Genomic DNA, 26,757 nt, shown 5'->3' on the forward strand with positions numbered 1-26,757 from the left:
GAGAGAAGAAATAAAATAGAGCAAAGCAAAGAACACAAAGAAAAAAAAACCTTCGTTCAGTAAAGCAGAAATGAATGAATGCGCATCTTCCTCATTCTTCTGCACTCTAGCTGAGGACTTTGTTCTTTCGCTCCCTCAACCCCTTCTGAACAAAGACTACTGCTTTCGCCGTTCCCCACAACCGTGGCTTCTTTTACGATTGTCGATATTTCTTTCTTTCCCTCTCTCTTGCGCTGGCCAGCTTTATGTTTCTACATTTTCTTCTCATATTCATTGGCACTGTTGGTGCAAGAAACCCAAAGCCAGGATGGGCACGGAAGGCCGCGGCAATTTCATTTTGTGCAGTGGGTCCGTGTTCCCACGAGGAAAAGCCTTTTTTAAAGTAGTCAGTTCGTTAGACGTGCTTTTCTGATTCGCGTCATTAACTCGCTTCGTTTGTACGGCGGCGTTGTGTTCTTTCCGCATCATTTCGCTCTCTCACGCTGTTTCCTCCATTCCTATCTCTCCCTCTTTTTTTTTCTTTAAAGCGGAGATTTGTTGTCTCCAGCTGCTTTGTCGTCTCCTCCAAGTCCGCCCTTTCCGGAACCACCACACGCTCTGCACGAGAAATCCCCTGCTTAAGGCCGCGTGCGATTTCACAAAAAAGAAAACAAAAGCAGATTCAAGGCCACATTCAAGGACAGATTCAAGGCAATCATTCTGCCGTCGCTCGAATCGTGGGGCCGCCTTGTAGATCGAATTGTCGTTGACCGAAAATATCATTCTTAAACGCTGTGGCGAGGTGTTTTTTCCTCGTCTATAACGTGAATGTGCAATCGTTTTTTTTTTTGTGTGTGTGATAGCGCTAATGTCTAAATGTTTTTTTTTGTTTTTTTATGTCGAAATGCGTAGACTATTCGCTGACGGATGTTTAATTTTGAAAGAAATATCTGCGGTTGTATTGCGATTTGTGGATGTTGAAATGTTGTCCACTGAAGCCCCGTACGCCACAGAAAAAAGTAAGTGTGCGATAGCACTGCTTATCGGGCAGTTTTCTATTGAACATGTTGGGGCTTGTGACAATTGATAACGAAGAGATTCTCTAGAAGTATGCATCAGGAAGAGAAGCACTTGGTTGGCACAAGTGAAAGCGCTTATCGCAACCGTTTTCAAACTGCGTATACTTCGCTGGACGCTACGTTGTCGCTATGTTTCTGGACTAAGCCTATGGCGTCACGTCTCCTACTAACTCCATGACGTCATCATCATGTGCGTGTTTTTTCTCTTATCCAGATACTTCCAGGGGCTAGAGTGATGCATTGTACATTATCTTCACCGTTAATCTTTATCAAAATCAGTATATTTCACGGCTAAAGCGAAATTAAGCCCCCTTCTCCTCCCCCCCCCCCCCCTCATCGCCCTGAATCGCCATGGTACAGCGCGACCTCCTCTGTAGGTTTTGTGCCTGCGAAAACCTCAGTTTTATCACAATCTTCTCTACAGAGTAGGAGGGGGGCGACTTCAAAGTAGCAAGAACAGGGAAGGCCTTGACATTTAAAATTCCGTTGCAGTAACCAAGGGTTCTACCCTAGCCAACCGTGAAAGAACACATTGTTTTACTTTTCCAATTAAGCAAAACACATTTTTACTTCATTATACAGTGTTTATGGTTTCTTATTTGGGTCACACTAATATCCAGCGATACGAGAATTGCATATGCTGTGCAAGCTAAGCGTTATGATTCGTTCAAATGGTTAAATGAGAATCTGTCTTCATTGTCCATTGCTAGGTAGCTCTTTCCATGCGTGTTAAATGAAACTTATTTTTGGATTGTCCTCTACAACACGTCCCCAAAGTACATCCTCCCAATGTTGTCGAACCACGTGATCATAGCTTCCAGGTTCGTTTCACTTAGAGATTGACGGCAAATGTTTGCTAGCATTTTTGTCGTGGCTTGCAATATAACTCTTTTTTTACTCGCATGTATGATGTGAAGGCGGATATAATTTAAAAAAGGAAGAAAATCTTACACCTCATACAAAGGTTAATAATGATAGTTGTTGGGGTTTAACGTCCGAAAACCGCGATAAAATTCTGAGGGACGTTGTAGTGGAGGACTCCAAAAATTTAGACCACCCGAGGTCACTTACTATGCCCCGAAATTCATTTATACGGGCCCGGAGCACGTCAGTTCGAGCGATACTAAGACAAGCTTATGATCCAGTGACCATCGGGTCAGCAATCCAGCCCCATGCATAACCACTGATTGATTGATTTGTGGGGTTTAACGTCCCAAAACCACTATATGATTATGAGAGACGCCGTAGTGGAGGGCTCCGGAAATTTTGACCACCTGGGGTTCTTTAACGTGCACCCAAATCTGAGCACACGGGCCTCGACATTTCCGCCCTCATCGGAAATGCAGCCGCCGCAGCCGGGATTTGAACCCGCGACCTGCGGGTCAGCAGCCGAGTACCTTAGCCACTAGACCACCGCGGCGGGGTATGCATAACCACTAGAACACTCTGATGCGCTACGTGAAATTTCGTTTTCTAGTTTTAAATAATTGAACTTTCGCTTTGTATTGTTTTATTTTGGACAGAGTGGCAGCCTACTTTGGAGGCCTTGGGAAGGAGTGGGGCCACAAATGTGCAATGTGCATCACTACACAAGCTCGAAGTAATGAATAATGTTGAACGCAAAACAAAAAGAACACCAAGTAACATTTGGGGGGGGGGGGGTAGGGGGTGCTGGCATCTTTGTAAAGCTGTTTGCGCCAGGTAGCGCATTTGTCTCGCGCAGAAGCCGCCTTTCGGGGTCACAACTATTGAGCGGTACGTGTGTTCGCGAGCATTGATCACTACTATCATCATCATAGTTAGGTCGGTAGCGCCGGCGGTGACCCCTGGCGGCAAGCCTTGGTGGGGCACGAGAGTTTGAGCGACTCTTTTTGGCTGGGAGTGTTTGACGCGAACGGTTCTCTCTCGCAGTGGGACCCGGTGCAGGGCACCGCGGGCCCTCTGCCCGTGTGGTGAGTAAAGCGTTGGCGGAGCCGCCCTGAGTGTGTTCTTGTGTTTGTTTTGCCATGCTGAATTCGATGTAATATTCTGTAAGGTTGTTTAGCGTGTATATCACACTTGAATTTTTAATGATTCGGCTGACGATATCATCATTCCAAAACAGTTAAATGAATGTGTGCTGTTTGCTTTGTTCCAACCACGTCTGCTGTTTCCGTTCACTCCAAGAGCTTGGCGCTGGCCACTCGAGGTCCCACACGTTCTGTGAAGCAATCATGCTGCTGAAGTCCACACAGAGAGGAAAGAAATTCTACGGCAGTTACTACCCACATCCCCTGTACAAAAAGGGGGAAATGAGAATTATCACCATTTACGTTCTATGTTATCGTACACAAGAATGGTTTAAAAGATGTGTGGAGGGAAAACAACATGAAACATATTTATTAATCATACTCCTTAACATTTGTACATGTTAAACTTTTAAATCGGCAACTTAGACTGTCGAACGGGAAACCATGTGCCCAGCGACACCACACAGAGACAACACAAACACAGCTTTATGGATCGTGAGTTACTGAACGCGAATCACGCGCACACAACCAATTAGCTTTGGCAAACTGTATTCGCGAGCCATCCTTTTAAAATTCAAGTGCTTCGCGCAAGTATGCTTTGCATGTCCCATCGGCCTAATTAGCTTAATTACTTGGCTGAATACGAAGCACGAAGTGGATCGTCGATACTTCGGATCATTCGCGCTAACAAGCCCTAGTTGCCTGGAAGTTCGAATTTCCACGGCTTCGTTAAAACCTAACTGGAACTTAGCTGCCGAAAGGATTCGCGCGTCAGTTTCGCGTAAGTGGGCGCTTTGCACGTGCATTTGAGTTGTGGCGCACTTTAATTACGACGGGAAGCTCGCTAAACGTAAACATTACCCAGCCGTGATTATTGTTATGAGAGGCCCGTGTGCTGTGAAATGTCAATGCATAAAAGAGAATACAGATGGTGAAAATTTCGTGTGTGGTCCCCCTCTCCCCCACTCCACCACTGCTACGTAACTTCTTATCATATCGTGGTTTCGGCTCGTAAAATATCAATTATTATTACTATTATTATTAATATTATTATTATTACTACAGTGAAATCTATAAATGTCCCATCAAACACGAAGTTTGAGCGTCGTCGTACCAAGGCATCAGAGGCGAGGGACTAAAAAATTATCAAACGAAGATGACATCGCCGTGTGACGTCAACATAACGCCACTGTGACGTCACATGATCTAAGGTCGTGAGGCGGAGACATCACAAGAAATCGTAGCCCGGTCAGAGGTGTTCCAACCTCTGAGGCAACGTGAAATACGGTAACCTCGGAGGCAGCGCTACAGCCCGTTAGGTGTGAATTGAATTCGAAGGATGGTGGGGCAAAATCAGGGCTTCGACGGAGAAGAGACACAAGATGGCGGCTCTCGCCTTTCAGTCGTCTTAAGTGAATGCATAAGAATTTTTATTCTCAGTATTATTATTCCTAGTAGTAGTAGTAGTAGCAGTAGTAATTGTACGCTATTAGACTAATCATAAAATAGCACTAAGTACTGGGACGATGAAAACAGATACGAGAAGAAAAGAATTGTGTTCTGTATAGTTCAATTTACTGAAAAAAAAGCACAATGGATGCACCGAGGGGAGTCGGGCATATTGTTGAAGGCTCGAATACGTATTACCAAAAAAAAACAAAGAACAATCACACGATCCCTTAGCACTTTCCCCAGATAGCTGGAAGGCTATGGGCATGTTCTTGCTTGTCCTCTAAGACCAAAATATACCACCTGAAGTCCTCCCCCTCCCCCTCCCAGTAAGGTTTTGCTCTCTCCGCGATCAACCCACGTACGACCAGGCAACCATCGTACGACCGTCGGCTAGCCTTCGCACTCGCTTTCTTTTTCTGATTAGTGATGTGAGGGGCACATTGATATGGCACCGTATACTTTTACATGCGGAGCATGTTATACTAGGGGCTAGTCATGCGCCGTCGCCGTCAGCAGCCTCCCCTCCTCCTCCGCCAGCCATCTGTGCATCCCTTCCTCCTCTCAACACAGCGCGCGCTGCGCTCGCTTCTCCCCTCCGCGCGCCGCGCGACCTTTAGTTTTACGTGCGCCAGCTGTATGCTATCGCGCGCATGCTCAGGCCGGGGCCGGCGCTCGCTATAAATAACCGAGTGTCGGGACGCACCGCCCTTCGTCGCTGCGTCGCTAGCGTCTGCGGAGTCGACGTCATGACGATGTACCTCGCGCCCAACCTATCGCGTGCCGCCGTGGAGAGGTAGGTCGATGAAGCCGTGGAAGAATACCTGAAACAACGACCGCAACGACAGCCCTTAGTGATAGTTGGCGACTTCAACGTCGACGTTATCAAGGGCGATTGGGTGGTCGACTACATGGAGTCGCGGCACTCACTGAAACGAGCAACGCTCGACGGCAAACATCATCCGACCATGGTTCGCGGGACGTGCATCGACCACGTCTTTGCGAATTTCGACTTTCGACCGTTGCGACCAGACCCACTCACCCGTAACTCTACGGACCATAAAGCCATCTTGCTCAAAATACCCAAAGCGTCTCATCAATCAACATCGTCTTTCGCAGCATACGTGCGTGTACGTTCATTCATGTTCACTCGTGTTCACTCATAACACACATGCATGTCGCAAATTACAAACCAAATTTATCGCAGTTCAATATATATGCTCCGCATGCTAACCAATGTTCCCTCTCGGGAAACTGCGGTCATTTTTCTTAGCTCTAAAACGTGCCGAACGTAGATCATATAGCGTCCAAAATTTTCAAGCATGACAAATCCACAGCCCATACAATATACGGCTTAGAATAAAAGTCGAAATGTAGCACAACAGCCAAAATAAAACATTCAGCAATCACACTTATGTGTATTCACGGTGAGCTTAAAAAAATCAAAGAAATATCTGTAGATATCTTAACCATCCCCGGAGGAGAGTGTTCAAAAGGTGGCGCTTCACGACTGTCAAATATATTATTTTTGTTCACTTGTGCTGCTAACCATGCGGCGACGTATTCTATCCCTAATGAATGAGGCGTCTAGAATGCAGAATTTCGTGAAACATTGGCATCGACGCTCTCTATCACTCTTTTGGATGTGACGCTGGCTCTATAATACCCTTGTTACTTGGGCACGCTAACCTGAGTTACGACAAAGCTCGGTTAAGGTTTATATCCTTAATCGTGAAACAGAGTGTCACGTGGCTTGCTTCAGAACCCGAACTAAGGATAACATTTCGCGCTAAGCAAGTCGGGACCCCCATTTTCCTGATTAAAAATAGAAATGCTAACTGAAATTTGTCGTAACTTAGGCTAACTGGCGTGTCTAGTACAGTGCACTGGCTTTTAAGATGGTGCCCCACGAGCTTTGTGGGGTGGTTATTCGAGCCACAAAACGAAGGAAGTATAAAAATAATGTTGAGCGATTTAGAGCACTTAGTACTTTACTATGGGAGAGCATAAAGCTGTCGCAGTGTGAACCAGATGTGTAAGCCTGGTTTAAGAGGATTTTATATACAGCTTACATAGCTTATTTAAACATAGATAGACAATGAAGGTCATACGCATGTACAGTGCAAGCTGCTATGTACAGCGAAAATAGCTTGTTTGCATATGCAGTGATGTACAATGCAAAAATTGTACAACTAGGACGGGACATTCATGAACTTCGAGATGAATAAACATATGTAAACAGTAAGGCTAAATGCACAAACAACGGGGTCATTCAAAGTGTAAGGTGATGTTTTTGCATCCACCTGTGAGGACAGTTTGCTCTCGTGCTCAAGAATAACATTTCACAAAAGGACACGTTTGTTTGTTTAGAACAAACTCGGCAGATCCCACGTACCTGGCTGTCAACGTTATGCGAAGCATGCGGAGGGAAGGTGACCGGGTTGCAATTTTTTTATTGAGCGACACGCCATGAAATGACGCTAAATATATGTACAAATGTTGCACGCAAAGACATATGTTGAAGAGTTGCAGATGTTTATATAATCAGTTGTTTGTACTTGCGCAACGATGCCAAATAGAACGTGCGCAAATTGCAATACCAGAAGCTGATATGAAGCGCTTATGCTAGCGAGGATGCTGGCCGTGGGCACGCGTCATACCCACCCGTGGCTTTGTGCCACTTGTCTTGCGGTAAGTGTTTGACGACGTACGCCACGAGATTGCGACATATTGATGTCTTGACCAGCGCATCATATTCGTCAAACCATCTTACCCTTCCGTGTTAATTTTGGTTCACGCCAAGTTAAAGGGGTGACCACGAGATCACCCAAACGTAAGCGGCTAGATAGATAGATAGATAGATAGATAGATACATAGATAGATATATACGCTCAATATTGCCGAAGTTCGCTAAGAAATGTTTTGCAAAAAAAAAATGGCAGATCTTCGTACAGTGGGAATTGATGATATGCGAAGCACGAACCAGAAATCTTGATATATGCCACTTTAAGATCAGCACAACGCTACGAGGTCGAGGTAAATGATACCGTACATGACTTCTGTGTTATGATTATCATGTTTGGATGTGTCGTTTACCTTCGTCATCTATTCACGTCACGTGATACCAAATTTAGTATATGTGGAGACAGCGAAACGGCCGCGAGCCCGCAATGAGCGTGGTAAGTTGTCATGTTCTTACATGACACGCGTGTCAGGATTATCATGTTTGCACCAGTCATATTTTTCGTTATCCATTAACATCACGTAACACCAAATTTGGTATATGTGGAGCTAGCAAAATGGCCGCGAGCACATCATGAAGGGCCCAACATACTCCAATGTAGCGTTGACGTGCTCGGACGCTGGGCACAGTGACGCCACGTTAGCAGAACGCAAGCACTCTACCATCCGACGCCAGGCGCGACTAGCGTCCGTCGGCCCGGCCCGACGGCAACCAGCGCGAAATGCGACATGCTGCATTTCGTACCGATGCGTTACCCAGACAACACTGCGTCTACCTCTTTTCGTGGAGGAGGGATGCAGGACACGTTGAAACACGCATGCGTCAAAGCAGCGCAGCGCGGCGCGCGCCTGCGAGTATATGGCAGGACCGGTGTCTGACGTGGCAACGCCTGTGTGACCCGAGAAAATGAACGCCGGCAAGTGCGCGCACCGCGTCACGTCGAAATGTATTGGCACCTTGACTGCAGCATGTAGTTATCTTCTCACATGACACGCATCTCATTATTATCATGTTTGCACCAGTGACACATACCTTCGTCATTCATTAACGTCACGTAATATCAAATTTAGCATATGTGAAGCTAGCGAAGCGGGTGCAAGCGCATCATCAGTGTGACATATAGTCATCTTGTTACATGACACGCAAGTCGTGATTATCATGTTTGGATGTGTCATTTACCTATGTCACCAGTTTGCGTCACGTGATAACAAGTGTAGTACTTGTGAAGCTAGCGAAATGGCCGCGAGCGTAACATGTAGTCATGTTGTTACATGACACGCATTTCATGTTTATTATGTTTGCACCAATATCATACCTTCGTCATCCATTCACGTCCCGTAATACCAAATTTGGTATAAGTGAAGCTAGCGAAACGGCTACCAGCGCACCATGAGCGTGGCATGTATTCATGTTGTTACATGACACGCATCTCATGATTATCATGTATGCACCAGCCACATACCTTCGTCATCCATTGACCTACTGTAATACCAAATTTGGTATATGAGACGCTAGCGAAACAGCCTCGAGCGCATCATGAGCGTGGCATGTAGTCATGTTGTTACATGACACGCATATCATGCATATCATGATTTTTATGTAAAGGTTTGTCGCATGTGTTCGCCATGCAATCATGCCATACCATACCAGTTTTGCAACATGTCGTGTGAACGAAACCACCGCAAAAGTTCCAGGACCATGAAATGTATATCATGACATTCATGACACACATGTCATAATTTTCATGTTATGACTAGCCAAATATGTTCTTCATACAGTCATGTTAAGCTATGCCAAGTTTGGTACCGATACCATTATCGAAACGGTCAAGAGAGCTAAATGTCGTAGGCGGCTAGACGGACAGACAGACAGACAGACAGACAGACAGACAGACAGACAGACAGACAGACAGACAGACAGACAGACAGACAGACAGACAGGTAGATAGATAGATAGATAGATAGATAGATAGATAGATAGATAGATAGATAGATAGATAGATAGATACGCTCAAAGTCGCCGAAGTTCGCTAAGAAATACTTCGCATTTAAAATGTTAACCAATTTTGAGTACTTGGTACTCAACTATGGGGAGCAGTAAGCCATTTCTGTGTGTGTGTTTAGAACAAGTGTTAAACGCTTTAGGGCTCTGTGTACTCTACTATGGGAGAGCGAAAATCCGTCCCACCGAAAGTCAAATATTCCACAAAGCGTCATTTTTGTGTGTTTAGAAAAAGTGGTTAACGATTTAGAGTACTAGGTACTCTACTATGGGAGAGCATAAAGCCATGCCGTAGGCCCGTATCTCAAACGAAAGAGGAGCCGATTCTAATAAAGCAGCCTGTTTAGAAAAAAAAATTATTTACAGTACATACAGAACACAAAGGCTTCATAACATTCCAGTAACAGGGCACATATACTTCGGCACATCTATGTATCATGACCAACATCACTACGTTGCAGTGAAGACATTTGCTCTAATATACATGACAATGTTGGAATACATGTAAACAAGAACTCAATGCGATATCATGATACAATGGGGTTTAGAAAATGTTAACGATTTTGAGTACTAGGTACTCTACTACGGGTGTTTAGAAAAAGTTGTTAACGATTTGGAGTACTTGGTACTCTTCTATGGGAGAGCATAAAGCCGTCCCGTGCGCTTAATTTTAGCGCTTAGCTGTTCATGGTAAAAAAAATGACGGATGTTCATGGTGCAAAACTAACAGTGCACACATAGCTTGAGTCACGCTGTAAGGCCTCCGTTCTTGATCCCGTTGAAACGGCGAGCTTTGCTACACATTAGAACTGCTGCACTTGTAACCTAAACGTCAAAAAGTATTTCGGACCTCGAACCACGTTCACGTTTAATCCTTTAAACAAAGAACTGTTAGGTTTTGACAATGCCTGCACTGCCTACACTCAGAGTCTACTAGAAAGCTCTTAAGCAAGCAAAGGGCAATATGAATAAAAATATCACAGCATATCTACGTAGTGAATGATGATGAGTGGGGCGAAGCGTCCGTAAGTCCCTCCGCGCTTCCGCCCATCCGTTCTTTCTTGCTTCCGTCCGTCCGTGCACCCGTCGGTGCGACCATCCATGCATACGCCCACCCGTCCATCCGTGCGTCCGTACGTGCGGCATACGTTCGTGCAACCATCCATGCACCCGTCCGTCCAACCGTGTGTCTGCCCGTCCGTCCGTCCATCTGATGAGCACTCCGAGTACCACCATCTCGCATCTTTTCATCATATATTTATCATTTAAAAGTACCGCCATTCCACGCATATTCTAAGGACTAAATGAGAGGTTGCTACCTACAACAACTAATACTACTACTACTACTACTACATACATCGTGGACGCACGACCCACGGTTTAAGGAGCTTCGCTCCTAAAACAGCTCTCATAGACGCGTGACAATTGAGAGGATCGGCGTGACTCAGCGAGTGCGTGGACGTCGCATGCTCAGACGCACGTGTGACACGAGCAGTCGCACACTGTATGTGGCCACGATATCTCCCTGAACTATGGCGGACCTACGGTTTCAATTGGGATTCAAGTATTTGCACTGGCACTGAAAAAAAGCAAACAAGCAGGGGAGGTGTTAGACGAGGCAATTCAGGACAGGGGCGAAGATGTATGCTAACAGTATCGGCTTTAGCGATGCGCTTACGGTAGCGGCAGATTGCAACGATCACACGACACAACGTTACCAGAACGAGTGCGACACTGGGACTTTTGTTATTTGTGATTTGTCTGTACCGTAAGTGCATCGCAAAAGCCAACATGAACCAACTGGCCCATTTCGCTGCATCACTCCACTTCCCTAAAGCACTGTCCGGAGGAAACATTGACACTGTCATCGATCAGTCACCATTGGAATGATGGGCAGTACATAGATTTGGCTGATCGTAAAGCTCTGCTCCCAACGAACTTGTGGCTTTGTTTAGTGTAGCATTTTGGCTTAAAAAAAAAACAAATGGATCGTTGTGCACTTCTACAGCCTATTTGAATTGGTGAGCGTTGAAGGCGGTGAAGTGGAAATGCTGCACGTTTGCTGAAATTTTGTCTTGCAATAAAGTGGTACTAGGTCACACCGAGCCAACCAGAGCCGGAAGAACGAAGTTTAGACAAATCCACGCACTGCCCAGCATCCCTATGATGGCTGAAGCACCACGAGTTGTAGCTACCGTAGATATTAGCGGCAAATGTTCCTCTAGTGCATTGTTCGGAAACGATGACTAACAGGAAGCGTAAGCAGTGGCGGGACTATAGTGTACTAAAGCTCCAGGTGCGACGACGCTGTAGAGAAAGGGACAAGCCGCCATGCCTGCGGCGAAGCCTCTCCTTTCACTTTTTATTCGAACACGCAAATTGATTGATTGATTGACTGGTTTTTCTTTTATCCACCCTGATCTCAGTTCAACGTCGTCCAGCCTTTACCCCCTTCCCCCCTCCCTCAATACCCATCTTCTTCGTCCACTGACCTCCGACATATCAGTGTCTTCGTCTTCATGTCGGTGCCGCGCACATTCTCCAACATACGCGGTATAGACGCAGTATATCTTCGATGTATCGTGAAAGACGCGCCGAAGGCTAGCATGCGACGGGCGTTCGCCGATCGGACGCGATGTTCGGTGCTGGTGAAACACCGCGCGCATTTCAGGCCTTTTACTAAGGCGCGTCATTTCTTCCGGCGAGAAATCTGTTCTCCCGGGCTGACGTGACAGCTTTGCGAACGCTGGAGCCGGTACTCGTACACACAAATCGATAGGCAGGTACGTAGCTGAGTGCCAGCGCTTTGCTGAGTGCGCCCGGCGCTTGAAGTGAGTTGTGCATGCTCACTTATTTATGCGCGCCAGTTGCCGTGCCCAGAATGTGTGGCCGGCGAGTGGCCACGCGATTCGGACGCTTAGCTCGCTCCAAAACATCTGCCTCATTCGATCCGAAGCACATTGCGTGCGTTCTTGCCTGGCGCTAATTTCGCACTCACTTTCGACTCGCTGCAGCGCAATAGCACGCCGATACACATTTCAATGCGTTTTGAGGTGGCGACCTGTCACTGCGTCTGTTTCGAGACGAGCAGTTTTACGGGGCGCCATTTGTGGTCAACTACACCTGAGCAATAAACAAAAGCTGGTGTTTCGAATGACGACCGTGTTCGAATAATATTTGCGCGTGCCATTTGCTTTGTCAGCTTAGATAGCAATTTGGGAGTAGCATTCATCACAAGCTCCTTCAGTGAGTAGTCAGAATAGCAAGATGGCGACGAGCGCTTATGTGAAATCGAAGACGCCATTTAGACTGTGAGCTTCGCATAAAATGTGACGTTTGCGATTGTGCAAGGACGCCAAATGACATTGCACAATGTTAAACAAAAAAGAATACCTCGTCGGTGCGTGCTACCTATTTATAAACAGTATCCCGTAGAAAATGAAGTAATGTTGATTTTTTTCTGATTCTCATGGAGAAAACACAGACGCCACTTTGGGTCTATGCCCTTCAACGGTGGCCCACGCCCACTTGGGTTCCATGGCCTTCCTTTCGTTGCCAAGGAAAGTTGTCCGCGAGTGTGGCAGCTCAACTGTTAAAACTTAAATGATAGTAATGATGGTCTTAGGTGAGTAGATTATCGGCACTACTTCTTGGAGTACGGTCCAATATTAAGAGGTAGAATCTGGCACGATTCTAACGTGAATTTTTTTAGAAGCAGCGCGTTGGGATAAGTCCTCGACTGAACGTGATAAGACGGACAGGTAACCAATGGTCATTTGGAACCACAGAATAAATATCAGGGGACTGTACACACAGCTGAGGACGAAACTATAAAGGAAGGAATTAAAAAAAATGCTGGCATAAAAAGAATCCCCCTTCTCACAAAAGAGGGCGGCTTGGTGACCATTGGGCAAGCCTCGTTGTTAGTTTTGTGATCTCTCCTACAGACAAAGTACAATGTACTAGCGAAATATTACTTTTTTGAATATATTAGTCACTTCAACACATTTTCCTACATTTCTTTGTTTCAAGTGTTCGCGTGCATTATGTCGAAATTATTGTCGGCTAAGCAGTACACATGTCCATAGTCCTCCACGACAGCTATTTCTCTCGCTAGGTCTGTTCCGCAAACGTACTTCACGTCTTTCAGTGTTTCCTTGTGTCCTTGATTGTGGCTATTGCAACCATTTTTATAAGTGTAAGTATGACAAGGGAAATCATCAAAGAAAATGAATGAGGTATGAAAAAGGAGCAGATACGCAGCGTGTAGCAATCGCTAGGCAATGCCGAGCGCTCAACATAGGAAACAGTGCAGACGACACGTTTTTGCAGACGACATCCCGAACGTGTCGTCTGCAGAACATTTCTCTCTTCTGCGCAGACGGTTTGCGCAAGGACCCCCTATCACCGACGCTTCCGGCTAAACGCAGTTAATGGCTTGACGAGACGATTTCGCAGTCTGTTGGACAGTGTCCGGACACTATAGCCCGATATCGCCGTCTAAATAGCCATGCCTGCTGTATGTAATTTGAGCTTTCGGTCGCGAGGGCTGCCGTACCACAATGTGTTACATCACACGATGTGTATTACTGGTATCAGCAGACGACACCAAATGACAGGACCAGAACAGTGGCCTTTTCAGCCCAGCAGACGTCATTACGTTTGACGTCGTGTACGAGACACGACAATCTTTTCAAGGAAGGCCCCGTGGGTGCCGCCATTACTGGGCTGATGTAAATGCTTCAACGAAAAAAGACGATTGAGCTTCGCCTTCAAGAGTGGAACTTGATACGTAAGCGGGCCCTGTGCACCTCGCCTTCTCAAATGCTAGCCTAGCACCGAAAACGAGCCGCTATATGCGTAACATCGACCACTTACATTTATCCAAAAATGCCTATTGCAAGTACAGTTGCAGAATTTTTTAAGAATTCCTTAATATCACAGGGTCAGATACGGGTATTAAAAATAATTTAAAATGATAGGGAATACACTAACGAGGCTGATATACCTAACACTTTCAGTGATTATTTTTCCACATGCCAAAATACTTCTTCTAGTGTTTCACCCCATCTTCCACGTAGCTCGCGGTCGTTCTTCCTTCACCCTGTTTCATCAGATAAAGTGTTTAATGTATTTCTTCCCTAACAGTTACGGGACCAGGGCTGCATTTTATCCACCCTTCTAGAATGAAACTGGTTGCTGTGGATATATCAATGGTCGTGGCAGATATGGTTAACAAAATCTTCAAAAGACGTAAATTTTCCGAGTTGTTGAAACGTGGTAAAGTCAGTACTGTGTTCAAAAAGGTGCTCGTGATAACCTTGACAACTACCGCCCCATTTGTATTTTGCCATTTTTTACTAAAGTAATTGAAAAGCTTCTGTGCACTCGTTTGATGAACTATCTAAAAAAATTCATCTTCTCTCCCCACGCCAGTTTGGTTTTGGGAATGGATACTCGAGAAACTGTCCTTAATTAATTTCACGAACAGCATTAAACAATTTATGGATGAAGGATTTGTCGTAGCAGCCATATTCATTGACCTAACAAAATCATTTGACACACTAGTACATTCCATTTTTCTCGATAAGCTGCAGTATTTTGGTATCATTGGTCCACCAATAAACTTACTTCGCAGTTACTTGTCTGACAGGCCTCAAATAGTCTATATTATTGGCCAATTTTCATCAAGCAAATAAATTAACTGCAGCGTTCTTGAAAGCTCTATATTAGGACCTTTGTTGTTCCTCCAATTCATTATTGACTTACCCAATACGCCTACATCTTCTAACTGTTCGCTGTATGCTGATGACACGACCATTTATTCACCACATAAATCAGTCGCCGCACTTCAAGACATATTTACTATAGATCTTAAAAACGTTCACTCATCGTGTATAAATAAACAACTGCGAATTAATCCTGCTAGAACAACTTTTACATAGCCCCCACACAGTGATTACTTCTTTCATACTTGTCTCATTGAATAATAATGATATACCGGTATCTGATAATGTTAAATTTCTGGGTATTACTCTGAATAAACACCTTAAATATAATATTCACAACTCGCTCATCAAAAAGGTTTCTTTTGGTATCTGCATTATTATTAAAACACGTTCATTTTTTAAATCTCATATTCTTATCTCGCTTTATCATGCCTATAATAACAGCCATTTATCATATTGCCTATCATCCTGGGGTAGCACATGCGCCAATCATCTCCAACCGCTTCAGCGCCTTCAACACAAGGCGATGAAACTAATGACATTTAGTCCATTCTGTTCCCATTCTGAACCCATCTATACACAGCTGTGCATTCTACAAATTCAAGAGTTGTATGGCATTCATCGCTTGTATGGCATTCATCTTTGGAATCGCATACCTTTTCATACTAAATCATCTCGGACACTGCAACCTTTTAAACACAACATAAAAAACATATTGTTGAAGGAACCTCTTGTTCATCCGTAATAAATTTATTTTCAGCATCACTTCACACTTTTGTCTTGGTATTTTAAAGCTTTGTATTTTGCTACTGTTTACACACACACACACACACATACACACACACACATATATATATATATATATATATATATATATATATATATATATATATATATAAGGGAAAGAAGTGTATTCCTAAGGGCTCGTTTTTCCGTGTTTTTTAACACAATATTAATGAGATATAACAGACAGTAATGCCAAGGAATGTACAGGGGAAGTTATTAAAATCAATGGAATGTAAATAAGAAGAAAGAAAAGTGGATGAAAAAATTACCAACTGTGAGCAGGAATCGAACCTACGACCTTCGAATTACGCGTTCGATGCTCTAACCACTGAGCTATCACAGCGGCCCTCCCTCCATCCACTTTTTTGGGTTTATCTGTGAATTTAGAAGTATATATATATATATATATATATATATATATATATATATATACATTGGTATAGATCGTTCGATTTTTGTTCGTTTTCAATTTGTTCGCTCTTTTTGCTGCCGTTAGCTTCTATGTACGACACGAATTATAAGGGGTCCCCCTGACAGTCTCGTACTTTGGCGCCTCCTGATTCTGTATGTATCATGTAACCGTTTCTTTAGGTGCAATAATAATGAATAAACTTGAAACTATACGGCACGACTCTTCTGCGAATCAGTGAAGGGCCTACTACGAGTGCGTAAGGCCACACGCGAACGTAAGCTGCTCACTTAGTAGTAGATGCCTTTGCTGATTATGATGATTAGATATGCCTTTGTGCTTTGCAGCAGGTGTGGCTTAAAAACTCCTCCTACTATATAACATTTATAGAGAGTAGTCATTCTTGGGGTACTTCGACGCAAAAATGTTGTGTCTGTCTGTCGGTATGTCTGTCTGTCCGTCGATACAATAACTGATGCAGCCAAAATTCAACCTTATCCGCAGGGACCACCAATAATGCTCACGTTTCAGCATTCATACCTGTGCGATTGTCATTAAAAGAACAATTATTGCACATATCTGAGGCACAATAATAACACGTCAATATTCTGTGGTTTGTTTCTTCCTACTAGAGAAGGCATACATAAGTAATTCTAAAGAACATAGCGTTTATCAGGCTGCGCTGACAATGCAACAGTATGCACAAAAAGGCAAGTGTTCGCAACGCTTTCCTATAAGATGACACGGTGGTGGCACCTACCCCTCGCCTTGCGCTCTACACCTTATCGCCTCCGAGACAGGCGCGCACGCCATCATTCATTTTCGAAGATAACTGCCAGATAGCATTCAGGGCTCACGTGCCTCGATGCGCTCGTTTGTCTCCGCTTCACGCATCGAGGCACTCTAACGCAGCGCATCCAGAATACTATTCACCGATTTTCACGCGCAGAGCATCAAATAAACGTTTAGTTCACTCTTTTTGTTTGCATGTTTCACTGCAAATGTCATCTTTCGACGACATTTGCAGTGAAACATGCAGATACGGGATAAATTTTGGTTCTTTGAAGCACTTTTAAGCTATAATTTTCTCACTCGAACAGATAATTTTCATTATATTATTGGCATCTATTTTGATTTTTCATTGGCGGACAAAGTTTATTCTCCTCACAGCCAATGACGATGACCGTAGAATATCTGCGAAACAAGTCCGTTAACTTATTGCAGTAAAACAGATAGCTGGGCGAGGTGGTATGCATCGATGATATAACGTTTCTAGCGCGCACAAAAATAAAACAGGAGAAGAAAGAGACAGACGAACGCTAACCGATAGCGCTCGTCTGTCTGTTTCTTCTCCTGTTTTTTGTGCGCGCTAAAAAAAGTTATATTATGAGTCCGTTAACGTTATCACATTAAAGCACTCCAGAAAAGGGAAGAGTATATTACACCTTTTTGACGAAGAGAGGAAAACCTCCTTACTCAAAATATCACACCGAAGTACAAAGGCCGACGCAAATGCCTCGGCAAACCACTTTAGTGAGGGGGGTAAAGGCACGCATATATACAGCAGCTCCCTGGGAATTATGATGGCATAGGCGTACGCACGAAGGAGGGGATGAAAGGGGGGATGCACGGGGGGATGAACCATTCACAATGAACCTAGGTGCCTCTATTTTCCCCCTCGGGCTGTTGCAAATAAGCGTCACTGTCCGTCCTCCACTGCCTCGCTACATGTGCGCCGTGAAGTAAAAATATAGCGCCTCGAGAAGGTAAAGCTTCGTGGAAGACCCATTGCAGCATTTTTAACACGCTATGTTGTAGTTACATGGCTGTTACGGTAGTGATCACGTTCCTAATACATTAACCCATTTTATAATAACTGTTTTCCAGTATTCATGACACTTCAATGTATTGTTTTTTTAACTGCCCTTTGCAAAGCAGAAGAAATACTGCACATATAGTTGCGAGTTTTCTTCAAGAGGAGCTGTTTGTGGCGTCATGTACAGCGACTTACGGGTCGGTGAGCTTTGGCGAGCAACAACATAGTGACTACACAGCCGACTTGCTTTCGCACGCGCCAGTGACGCGTAGAAGCCTTAAGCCCTAACCACACGTGCGCGTTTTACGACGCGTCGGCGCGTGGCGTGTAGACTCAGCACCACAACCTCTCTCTGTAGAGAGAGAGAGGGTGGGCGCGCGGCTTAATGAAACTGCGCGCCCTCGTCCTCCGTAGCAACGCAGACGGCATGGCACCGAGTCTACACGCCCCGCACTGAAACGTTGTAAAGCGTACGTGTGTTTGGATTTTTATGGAGACATTTAACGGCACTCTCTTCAGTGGCCACAAACGAGGATGCTGCCAATTAGCAGCCCCGCCATGGTGGTCTAGTGGCTAAAATACTCGGCTGCTGACCCGCAGGTTGCGGGATCAAATCCCGGCTGCGGTGGCTGCATTTCCGATGGAGGCGGAAATGGTGTAGGCCCGTGTACTCAGATTTGGGTACACGTTAGCCCTCCACTACGGCGTCTCTCATAATCATATGGTGGTTTTGGGACGTTAAACCCCACACATCAATCAATGCCGATTAGCAGGCTCTTCCTGTAAGCTGAACTAGGCTCGCCGCGAAGACTAACATCGAGCTACTCACCGATTCCGACGCCGGCTATTGAAGCGACCGTGATACGAAGAAATACCTTCAGGGCGAAAGGCACGGATGCTTCATCGAACTCAAAAAGCGACCGTCGCCGTGAGTGTAGGTGGTGCAAAAAATAATCATAGTGTGGTGGCTTCATTCTGTGTCGTCAACATGACGGCACTATGACACCACGTCACGATGTCGTCATATTATATCATTGCTTGATGAAAGGTGAGGCGATTTCGGAGGTAGTGCAAAAGCTTGTTGGGAGCACAAGGCTTTAAAATCGGGGGGAGGGAGGGGGTGATTATTACGATAGCAAGCGCACTGCAAGTAGTGCGCTTGCCAGCCAAAACTTTGTGAGAAGAAAATAACCCAGAAGCACAAGAAGCGAACGACAAAAGAAACAATGGAAGCATTTCGAATTAGGAAAGAAGAGGATAAGGGCGCCATCCAGGCGTCTGCTTTGCCAACAGATTCGGAATTTGACTTTTTGAACGTAACATGACTCGGTGTTTTTCTTTTCCTCTTGTTTTTTGTTCCGGAGGGGGGGGGGGTAACACGTGTTTACCTGCTGCATACCATTGCTTATCGTAGCGGTCTTTCATTGATTCCCACTGCTTGTGATGATAGGGGTGGATAGGGGTAGTGAGGTGCATGCGTGTTACGCAGGTATAACAGTGTTCAACCCGAAATAAAAATTTTCATTTGCTAGTTATCGCTCTTTCCTGTGTCCTTTGTAAATCTTCATGCATTTTGTCACTTGTTTCATCATGAATAACAGAATCAATTGAGAAGTAAGAGAAGAAGAAGATGGATTTCACCATCGAATTGGCCTAGGTGAACACATACGGGACCATGTTGCCCTAATTACGGAAGTAATGAAACCACTGGGATGAAAAATGCGCTAAACTTTAGAGACCAAGGCAAGTTTGATATACGTTACAGGCTTCAGAAGTGGGCCATAAAGTAGGTATCTGCATCATCCAGACTGGAACGAATATACTTGAGAATGGGACTCAGCAGCAGGGTCAGAGCAGGCCTTCCACGTCGTTACTTCCCCTTCCATCGTAACAATTGTTTGTTTTCGTACCAGGAACCGAGAGAAAGTGCTTCGCAAAAATGACCCCAAGTTGGCATGGATTAAATTGAAGTTTACAAACTTGGGCGTCGGTGATCCCATTCTGAAATTATCTTCAAGGAAGAGAGATAAATGAGTTTCGGAAGGCGGGGTGGTTGACCTGAAAAGGCGACATCAACGTTGCTGTAAAGGGGTCTTAACTCGACCTCATACTCCATCTCAGACGTTCCCTTCTGCACTTTGAAGCTTTCTGGGCCTCTTAGCCAATAGAAAGAGTGAAAATACCTCAGGATTTCTCTATCCGCATTGCATTGTTTGCTAAGCGTCCCTCTGGCGTCTACACCGCACGCGTTGAATTAAATGAACAAACGTCAGTGTCGCAAAAAAAAAAAATAACATGCTTGCACCCGCTTAAGCTTGTGCCCGCTTTTCGCATCGAACTTATGAAGCCGCCATTGCGCTCTTTGAGATCTGTAAATTTGAAACTGACGCTTGTTTAGGCTTAGATCTGCGTACTCACGCTTCGAGAACAATGTGCCTGTTTTTAACTATATTGCGCTGCTTTGAAGGACCATGCAGTATAAAATCACCTGGGGCGTTAGCCTTAACCGCCGTGATCGCTAAAAAGAACGTGATCACGCTAATAACGATAAAAAGTGCCTGGGACATTATTCCTCAGCGTGGGATGACACAGAGCGATGGCTTATTTCGACATTAATTTGTTGTTGTCAGCGCAGTAAGCAAGTAACAAGCGCAAGTTTCGATTGAAGTAGGTGAGGTCGCGTCTGCCTGGGTGCTGCCATGTAGACTTGTAACCACATATGCCGGTGGTTACCGATACAACACATAGGATGTAAATACGAAGAAAACAATCAGCTATCGATGCGACGTAGCACGTGCGATAGAAGCGCCAAACAAGTGCTTCATTAAGCTCCAATGTCTGAACCGTGCCAACACTAAGGGGTGGGGGGCAAGGACAACAACAGAGATTGATTGATTAATATGTGGGGTTTAACGCCCCAAAACCACCATATGATTATGAGAGACGCCATAGTGGAGGGTTCCGAGAATTTTGACCACCTGGGGTTTCTTAACGTGCACCCAAATCTAAGGACACGGGCCTACAACATTTCCGCCTCCATCGGGAATGCATCCACCGCAGCCGGGATTCGATCCCAAGACCTGCGGGTCAGCAGTTGAATACCTTAGCCACTAGACCACCGCGGCGAAGCGACAACAAGAGAGAAGGCAGGAAGGTTAACCAGGCACATTCCCGGTTTGCTACCTTACGCTGGAGGAACGGGAAGAGGAAGTATAACGGTAAGAGAGAGAAAGCGAGGAAAGAGAAAAGAAAAAGACCATTTTTTGTTTTTTTTGTGCCAAGACTAAAGTACTCAATATCTCGTTCCATGTTGGGCTGTGAAAGATTGCGGAGTGCTCTAACCTCGAAGCTTTTCCAGTGCTAAGTGGTTATAGTGACATGGATTGTAGTTGGCATTGATATCCGTAGCTGTAAGCAACGCGAAATAAAGAAAGTTATATTCATTTTGTTCTGCAAGGCCGGGGTGCACCTGATATTTGCGAAAGGTTTTTCATATATTACCAAAGGCCTGTATGGCATCGCAAGCTACCGATCGCGTGACAGCTTGGGCCAGTTGGTATATGGCATGACGATAGTTATAGCGCGAGAACAAAACGACGACGTGTCCTTCTTGTCTCTGTGTCGTCGTTTTGTTCTCGCGCTATAACTATCGTCCTACCGATCGCGTTCACAGAAAAGCTGGCGGTACAGACACGCGGCCAACGTAATTGTAGCCTTTCCTTCCGAGGTTTATCGTAAAGCAGTAGCGTCTTGGCGTCTGCGTGGCTTACAGAGTACGAAATCTCCACTGCCACTGTTCTTTAACGTATCTGCGGATGCAAAAGTACATTTGGCGACCACCACGCTATACGTCACACAGCTGACGAAGAAAGATGACACGAACTAAAAAAAAATGCAATGAATAGATATGCAGAAAGTAAAGAGAGAAAGAAGGCTCGATGTGAGTGGTCTGTCAACTATCTCTAGCTCCTTGACGATGTCGCACTGATCCATTTTCGTATATGCAAACCAGATGCGTGCCCGTTAAAATGGATCGCATGCGAAACGAGCCCAGGAGAAGGTCGTCGAGAAGCCGATTGGTTGCACGGAGTGAGTTGTGTTCTACGCGGCGCCGCTATAATCTCGCACAGACGTCGCCTTCTCGCAGCGCCAAGCGGCCGCTCTTCTCACGCCAGCGAAACAATGTACTCAAACGGTGGCACGAAATAAAAAACAACCGCACGAGAAAGACGCCCTCTTCCGTGCACCAACCTTCTGACACGTTCCGCCGCAGCTGTACGCTGGCGTGCGACAAAGCCGTCAACTCTGCTGCCCGCACTCTACGCTGTCCCGCTTTTACGACGACTGGCTTTGGGCTCCGAACGACCTTGTTTTACGACGACCGTCGCTGGAGCATTTTCGGAGTTGCTGACCAGCTTCCTCGGTTGTCCAGAGCAGAGTGTCAGTGGAGTGGACTCGCGCTGTTTGTTTGCACGGCTTGTGACTACAGTACGATGACTCCAGAGAGTACGTGACGAGTGGCTTGTAGTTTGACTGTACACAATCATTGCCGCACTGTAAGCATATACACGTACGGCATCAAAGCTTGCCACGAAAAAGCACGCCCACTTTTATCTCTTTCATTAGTTTAGTACTGAGGCGAAAGCCTAGGGGGCCTTGTCAAAGGTGCAAATGGACCACTGGTGGCATCGACGGCGTCGACGCGAGGTATGCAAAAAACAATCACGCGACGACATCGCGGCAAGGCGTCATAATGATGCCCGAAGAGCGTCAAAACCGGTGACGTTCTCACGACGCCACTTAAGATGACGTCACGAAATGACGTCGTCCTATGTGGTGCTAGCGTCGCTCAGTCAAACGGGTAGCGATAGAGGGCAAGATCACGTCTAGCGCAGAATTCCTTTATTCGTAGGTGAGCGGAGGGGGGAGGTCCGTGCACCGAGAGAAATAAAAAGGAAGACCAAAATGGCAGTCCCCTTCGCGTCATACTTGGCGAATGCAGAAGTGATCGTGTGACAATTATTAGCTGACAGACTAGAGCGACGGCAACTATAACAAGGATAGTCCTAAACACGAAATCGTCTGTACCTGCCCATCGGACTTGAGCGTCATTTACGTTGCCGACAACATGAGAGCACGGTTTGAGACGCCGAGGAAAGTAAAACGAAGGAGAGGTGGTGCACGTCAAGTTGTCAATTGAACCTTTTCATTGGCTGTATGCTGCAATCATGGATGAGTTCTAACTTACCCGATTCACCACGGAGTTTTCTATTAAATGCACTAGAATGCGGAGTCCATGGTTGCTGCAACGTGTGGCGCTTCAGCCAGCAAGGAAATGATGGGTAATGCACCGGATTTCTCTAAACTTCGTTATTTCGGCTCTGTTTGGCTCCGTGGGGCACCGCAGCCGCTTTGCCGTAGTTCAGCAAACGTGCAGAAGTTCCACTTCACCATACTAACCTTTTAGGACTAACCAATTTAAATCGGTCGATGAAGTTCAAAACAATCCATTCTTAGACCCAAAACAAACGTGAAAAGTCTACAATAAACAAATCAACAAGAGCGTTCAAAGTCGCAAGCGCGAAGATTCGGCAAATTTGTGTACTACAGATCATTCTCACGGTGGCTGAGCGATGGCAGCGCCAGAGTTCCCTCTATAGTAAATAATGTACAGAACTCCATGCGATTCGCCACGCTTCTCTTTTCGATTGTGTGGTGGCTTTTAAATTATCTTCGGGGGGAGTGTAAAATGTTCACCCCAAATACGTGTGCATATGCTGTTCACTATGTTACGAAGCGGATCGTCTTTGTTTGTTACCCATTTACAACGTTTCGATAACTGTTTTGGTGACGAGCCTTTTACTGCTACTACTTCTGGGGCTACAAATTCTGTCCCTTTGAAGTATAGAGTTCATACTTTTTTTCCCTCTCGCAGTGTATAGTTTAGAACTATTTGACTGAGGACTGGTTGACCCACGTGATGAGTTTGAAACAGTTTCAGTGTGCTCTCTATCCGCTTACTAGTCAGAAAAACTGGAGAACGAAAAAAAGAAAATACACGCTATCGCTATGCACTTGGTCGGATGACTTAAAGGCGAAAGGCTGCTCTGTTAACAGCGGAGATCTTAATACCGGCCGTCAAAAACTTGGTGTCCGTAGAAAACCGCAGGTGGTGTGCGCAGTGTCCACCTGCGTAATTGGGCCGGCCCAGTTCTGAGTGCAGAAGACGTGAGCGTTTAAGGAATACTCTGCTCGGCGAAGTGGTTACACGTGAAAAAGAGTGACAAACAAAGGGATGAAAAGGTAAGGAGAATAAAAAAAAAGAAAAAAAGAAAGTGATTCCAGGGGGGATAAAAAACAGAAGGAAATAAAAGGAATGACCACATAAAGAGACAGAAAGGCATAGAAAGAAAGAATAAGAGATGTAAAAAGAGACACAAAAAATACATAGAAGAAAATTATGGCAAGAGAAAAAGAAAAATAAACGAAGGAAAACAAAGAAAGGTAAGCAAAGAACAGCAGGAAAGAGATAGAGCGACGGAAATATAAATCAATTCATATAAAAAGTAGATAAAAGAGAGAATGAAAGGAAAAAAATAAAGAGAAAAAGAAATGTGAAAAGAGACAAGGGAGACCATCCAACTCCACGCTTCGTTTTATGGTTGGCGCCGTTAGCGTGAAGTTGCCAATTTTTTTTTCCTTAGTAACGTATGTACTGTATCGGTACGCTCTCTCTCTCTACCCCTTCCCCTCTCCGCGATCTACATCAACTTGGAACTTTTTTTCTGCACCTCACGCGGTGTTGTACTGCCTCAGGCATATATAGTTTTTTATATATACACTAGAGGAATCTGCTGAATGACCATAGCAGTCACAATACTTATCGTTAACATCTCAGTGATGAAACTCCTAGCATTGGCTTCGACGGGGAGCCAGAGAAGCATGAAGTGAAAAGCCGAATTATGGCTTGTGAGGAGAAAAAAAAAAACGCGTGAAACGTGCCTTAATAACGTCTATTCACGGGTTATAGGGTACTATCTTTAATAAAATACCTGGGGCTTAAATTGCGCAAACCACGTTTTGATTATGAGGGACATTATAGTGCAGGGCTCCAGAAATTCCGACCACCTGGTGTTCTTTAACGTGCGCTTTCATTGCACAACACACGGGCGTATAGAATTTCGCATCCATCAATATGCGACCATCGAGACTGGAATTGAACCCGCGCCTTCGAGTCGGCAGCCGACCACCGTTGCAACCGTTGCACCACTGTGGTGGACAGAAAAAACAACAACTGCGTTTATCTGCCCTATGATCATATAATCCTTTCCCTGCGTTAAGAAGCTACAAATTAATCAACAAGAAGTTCAGTAACAAGCGAAAGATTGGTAAAATGGAGAGGGGCAGCCACGGCTGTGTGGGAAGTGGCATGAACTCCACTTATTTTTTTTTATATCTTTAAACAAAAACAACGACATTGCTCAGAAACGAAAAGGTCTGTCGGCGAATGCCAGTTTTCTTGCTGATTTACAACAATAGTTGTTCCCCTCCATATTGTACACTTTCTTGCGCGTCAGCTCAAAATGCGGCTATAGCCCTTGTATGCTTTTTTAAAGGCACACTAAAACGAAACACTGTATCAGTTTAGGTCGATAAAGTGTATTGGGAGAACTATAATGTCACCCGTTTTACGATCATACGTTCGGAGGAAAAAAACAAGGTCAAAGTCTCAATTGTAAATTTTGCGTCTAAATCTGAGCGTGTGGTGTCAGTGGATTTCCAAACGCGCTTGTCTAAGTCTGGTGACATTGGCTCAATAAGCTGGCCCCCTCAGAGGCCAATGCACTGCATGTTTACGGGTAAGAGCTACGTAAGCCACCAAAATTTGTACGTTAAGTCGATGGCCTAGTCTAGAGACATTGGCTCAATGATGAGCTGGCCCCCTCAGAGGTCAATGCACTGCATCTTTACGGATAAGAGCTACGTAGGCCACCAAAATTTGTACGTTAAGTCGATGGCCCAATCAGAGGCCAATGCACTACATTTTACTGATAGAACGTACAGATGGACACGGTAGATGCCATTAAAATCTATGTCGTCATGGCGTTTTGTGCGGGCATTTGAAGGTTTTGCCTTTGCGGGTTTTCTCGCCTACCAAGCATCTTCTCACAGCTAGCGTGGTGATTCTGGAGTTGTGAAACAGTATTTTCCACTAGAAAATTTTTTTTACTCTCTCTTTCGTGTAATTTAGAGACTACTGTCTTCAGTGAAGGCCCTTGCCACATACGTACGAGAACATTTACTGATCATTTACTTCTTTCCTACCACCCGCTGTAATCTTTTAAAACTTAAGCGGTTGTTAGTAGAACCATCTATGTCCGCTGTCGTCGTACATCGTAAACGAGTATGTGCTACAGCCAGTGTTTAAATACCACTACGGATAAGTGCTACTAATCCTCCCACCACTCCCACTATTGCACCCGCCTACCATTACACCCGCCACTCCTTCCACGTCACTCGCCCACTTCATTACAACTTCATTCATACTTCACCCAAACCACACTTTATTCGTATCCCACTTCATTAAACCAGCTGAAATAATTCGCGAAGCGAAGGATTCGTTGTAAGCTACCAGCTTCGCCTCTTCATCAGTGTCCGCCAAGTGTAGCTGCCTGAACTTTTGCTGACTTCCCTTTCTCACTTCCCCTGCAGCGTAGGGTGCCCAAACCGGACATGTGTCCAGGTAAAACCACTCCC

The 26,757-nt window shown here is 45.1% G+C and overlaps 1 protein-coding gene and 1 non-coding gene across 2 annotated transcripts in view; both read right to left on the reverse strand.

The window, feature by feature from the left end:
• The window catches only part of LOC142774831 (GTP-binding protein Di-Ras2-like), a 176,581-nt gene that overhangs the window by 112,542 nt on the left and 37,282 nt on the right, over nucleotides 1-26,757 (reverse strand). The gene's annotated exons all lie outside the window — the stretch shown is intronic.
• On the reverse strand, nucleotides 16,046-16,118 carry TRNAT-CGU (transfer RNA threonine (anticodon CGU)). Its single transcript has one exon. It is a non-coding gene; the product is annotated as a tRNA-Thr (tRNA).

Source organism: Rhipicephalus microplus, chromosome 10 (genome assembly GCF_043290135.1).
Source record: "Rhipicephalus microplus isolate Deutch F79 chromosome 10, USDA_Rmic, whole genome shotgun sequence".
Taxonomy (NCBI): domain Eukaryota; kingdom Metazoa; phylum Arthropoda; class Arachnida; order Ixodida; family Ixodidae; genus Rhipicephalus; species Rhipicephalus microplus.